The following is a 4,768-nucleotide window of genomic DNA, read 5'->3' as shown; positions in this document are numbered from 1 at the left end:
AGCTGTTCCTCAAAACGGGTAAACGAACATATGGAGATGAACAATTGGCCAAATGAACGGTTGGAGGTGAGACTGCAAGAACACGACCAAGGGCTTTAATATGGCTGTCAAAGGTTACATTTACCAAGGTTATTTACCGGTTCATTTTTTCTGGGTGAGCTTGAACTCTAGGGGAAGATTGCTCACAACTTATGTTTATTTTTTAACGAGCATGAACTATGTGCTAAAACTGCTGGGATCTTGCGTTTATTTTTTAACGAGCATGAACTGTGTGCTAAAACTGCTCGAACATACCAGTCATAATACAAGAAACGCCTCAGGTGAGATAGCTATTTTTTAAGGAGCTTTATCTCACGAAGCTATGCTCCTATTTGGCAAGTTTTGACTTTTGCCCCACATCCTTTTTTTCATGCTAGTTCGGAAACGACTAATCCAAAAAACAGATAAATAACCGCTCTTTGCTTGCACTCCAAAAGGTTTGCATGCCCCCAGGTATAAAATATAACTTCAAGGCTGCCCCTCCTCTGTCCCACCTCCGTTTTTCTACTTGTCGTCTTGCTATATTTTTAACGATACTTGTCTTCTCGTTATTTTTCGGTGCCGACGGTACTTGTCTTCCCATCAGTTCACTTTTAGGTTTTGCAAGATCGCAACAGATAAAACGTTGGTGTTACGAAGGGAGGCCCTTTTACTTATTATCCGAAAAATGGTTTTGTTTGCTGCCGCAAACTAAACTCTTTTTTCGGCGGTGTCTATCATTAGGTTACTAAAGATGGTGACCACTTGTTGCCGCAATAGAATCTCTTTCTTTGGAGGCTGCCCCTACTTATCCTTCAAAACATATGTTTTAATGGGTGAGGCTTGTCTTCAAAGATGGTTACTACTTGCTACCGCAAATGGTCCCCTTCCTCGGTATCCCTATTATCTAGACAAGGGGAGCGAGAAGCTGATTATCTCACTCACATAACTTTGACAAAAGAACTTTCCTAGAACAACCCTCTCTTCCTTCTTTGGACGGGGTACGGACTAGTCCATTCTTCTGCGGAAATTAACTTTATACCCAAGGTTTCCTCTGCCCAAGGCAGGCCAGGGTGCATGCCCCCTGGGTCCCAGTTATATCTTTCCGAATCACTCGCATTCATCGGGAAGTAGAACCGGGGGTGGAGGCATTTCTTGAGTGAATAAGCCGTTTAGGGTTGGTATTTGACTATTTACGATGCGAGATCCCGGAAATGAAAGTTGGTCCACGAGCTTGACCATCTTTCCTTCGTGTGGAAAACACATTACTCTAAAGAGTGAGGAGACTATAGCTCCCATGCAATATATATAGTCCCGTCCAAGGAGTAGGTTATAATCCAAGGGTCCTTGGATGACCATGACATTCATATGAACTGTCTTCTTCCTCAATGTAATGGGAACATTGGGGAGAATCCCTAATGGGCGACTAGTTCCTTTATCAAAACCCGATAGATTTCTCATCTCAGGTAAAAGCGCCGGGGAACCCAGTGCTTTCCAATCAATAGAGGAAAGGATACTCACAGATGCCCCTTCATCAATGATGGTTCCAGCCATTACCATTCTATAGATTTGGACAATGATTCTGAATGGTATACTGGCTGGTAACCGGGGTCTGCCTAGTTGGTTCCAATCAAAGGATACAACCAGGTTGCTTGGTGGTGGGACCGAATACATGACCGGATACGACCCTGACGATGTTCCTTCCTGCGATAAAGGAATGGGCGCATTGCCCTGATGCTCATCAGAGTCTGTGTTGATGAAAAGAATCTGGACAGTGTCATCCTTATTCTCTTCAGTGAGGGTGTCATTTGAAGATGAATCTTCAACGACGGTGTCATTTGAGGATGAAACCTCTGAAGGAAGAACCGGGTCAACTACCGTTTCGACCTTTAGACTTTCGTCTGGTCTGGATTCAGCAGGTTCATTCTCAATGACCGACACTTCAGCTGACCACTTGAGCGGGCCAGCTGGATTTTCAACTATCGAGGGATTAGGCACGAGTTTTTGCTATCCAGGAGGAAGTCGTAATGGTGATACCGGACGATCTTCCAAAACTCTCTTCGCCTCATCTAAGAATGGACATCGGTGGATGGCATGATCGCCTTCACACAACATACAGGGTGATCTTGGTCTCCCTTTTCGTCCTTCACTCTCGCTAGTTGACGGATTGCAATCAACATGACTACCAGAGGTTGATGCTACCGGATTGTGCAACCTGGGGGACCAGTCCCTTAGTATCCGGGGAATACAAGGACAATCACGATGGAAGTGGGTCCCTTTGCAAATGACACATGGCGATTTAGGCCCGGTCGGTGCAGTGTGTGGATTTTTGTCAGATGTCTTTTGCTTGCCCCCAGTCGCCTTCGCCATAGGCCCCTTCTGCTTCTTTTCTTTCTTCTTCTTTTCCTTCTTCTCCATGGGAGGCTGACTTTTGCCGGCTCTACCTTGTGAAGATGAAGGATCAGAGGAAGAAATGTAAGAAGTGGAAGGCTGGTGGGCAGCTCTAGACTGGTCTGACTGTTGATTCGACTGCTCAGGATTTGTGGCGATTTGAACTACATTAGTTGAAAAGAGCCATACAGGTAGGCCAATTGTCAATCCTGGAAGTGGCAATGTGGCCATATGAGGCGCACCAACATCTCCCCAAGAAGAGAAGGGATTTGGACTTCCACCAAGGTTACTTCCTTGGTTGGTGGGCTCCATACTTTTCAACTGAAAGATCAACGTGGGAATAACAGGTGATTATGTTCTGTTTAAAATAAATTTTATTAACGACGCTTTTAGACACAAACTTTCTTTTTCATGTTTTAAGAGTCGAGAAAAAGCTAAAGATGACTCTAGTCTCCTTCGATGTATTAACGAGCCCGAAGTGAAAAATGCTCGGATGGACTTTTTCAGTTATAGAGTTTGAAAAAGGGCAAAAGAAACTTCTCTGGAGTTCTAGGCAGAGGGTGTGCCAAACTTTTCGCGAAACCACAGAATACGTTTTACGGTACGGGTGGTCGATCTTCGTGAATGCTGTGTTCACTGCATCGCAATCAGTAGGGCGGCCGACACGGCTTCCTATGGATAAAGGATAATTGCCTATAGGGGTCTCCCAATATATACACGACGGTACGTGGGAGCACAAGTCCGTATTAGTGCCACCGACTCTCAGGAGGAATCACCCACCTTCGTAGAGATCGACAGTCACTATGTTTAACAATGCCAGGACACGTCTCTGCCTAGACCTCTATTTGTTTGCGTTATGTTACAAAGCGTTGTTATGTAAATTGGATTTATTTTAATGTTGATCTTTCTTAGCAGTTTGCCTTTAAGGATCACCACGAGATGTATGTAACAAATTCCTGAATGCAGTCTAAGATGAGAAGCAAACTTTTCAATCTTTCAACTTTGAAAATCTTAACTACTGAGGAGAAGAAAGGCAAATCTTTTCACACAGATCATAGAGCACACACTAAATGAAAATTTTTCCTAAATCGTCAAGAAAACAGTCAAATGCAAAATGCACAATGCATGTATTTTCTTTTCCCTTTCTTAATGTGGATGGGTTACAAAAAGAAAGTTGTTATATAACTTTGATTTCGATTTAAAGCGAAAGTAAACAAGCTTGTCCAAAATCAAAAGACACCTTAAGATTCACTTGCTTAATCACTGGAACTGCATGAAATCAAACCATAATGACGAAAGTAAATGACTAATCATCTATGGACAGCAAACAAGCTAACTCTTTAGACCAGCAAAATGCCTAACACAGGTTCAGATCTAAGAGGCCAAAAGCAAGACTAGTTTACTCTTCGTTATGGGAAATTGTAAATGAGTAAGAAATACAAAGAACAAGTACAATTTCGTTATATAACAGAGGCAGAATGATGGCAAGTAATATTGGTTTCAGAACAGGTGCAAGACTGGTAACTGGCAGCCAAATCAATAGTGAAAACAGGCCAGAGAAAAGGAGGAAACCCCAACAGCACTAGGCAAAATTGGGCCAACGCAGGTGCTGCACAGCCAGTCTGGCTCTCAGCGCAGGTAGCCCCTTCGGGACCTGCGTTGCAAAGCAGGTAGCCTGTGTACTACCTACTTTGGAAAACAAAAGTTGCGTTTTCTCAGTTTCCGGGTCACAATTTTCTCAAAAATGCACAGTTTTTGCTCAAATCAGAAGCAATCAGTCAAGCACACTCAAAGGGATGATTAGGAAGGTGAAAAGCTATCACTAAGAGCTTACAAGGATCCTTGTAGATCAGCTCTTCAAATCATGAACTTGCTTAGAAATGAGCTAGAGTAGCTACCCTCTACTTCGCTTTTGATATAGTCAAAAGCTTTTCGATTTGGTACTCTTTGGTTCAGGAAATGAATAGCAAAATACTACAAACACAATCAAACAGATACGATCCCCAGTGGAGTCGCCAGTTTGTTGTAGGGAAAAGTATCCGACTCGGATGACCCTATCCCACTCTAAGGGTGATAGTTCCTTAGCAACAACTGTAAAACAAACTACTTAAAGTTTACTTCTTTATGAAAGCAAAAGAGAATGGAGAAATGCACTAACCGTTGCCTTGTGCTTAAAGTCGAATCCAAACTCTTCTCTTTGGCCGCTTGCTCCTAGCTCCTTGTTCTTTTGCTTGCCCAGCTACAATGAGATCCTGCAAAATAACAAAGAAGGAAACTACAAGAGGCATGCAATCATAACTGGTTCATGGATTAGTGTAAACCAAACATGCAATCATCACAATATATTATTGAAACAAGA

This window comes from Pinus tabuliformis, chromosome 3_2, assembly GCF_031772625.1.
Source record: "Pinus tabuliformis cultivar Carrire ecotype Pingquan chromosome 3_2, CPIR1, whole genome shotgun sequence".
In the NCBI taxonomy this organism is placed as follows: Eukaryota; Viridiplantae; Streptophyta; class Pinopsida; order Pinales; family Pinaceae; genus Pinus; species Pinus tabuliformis.
The sequence above is the reverse complement of the archived record's forward strand: the minus strand, read 5'-3'. Positions refer to the sequence as shown.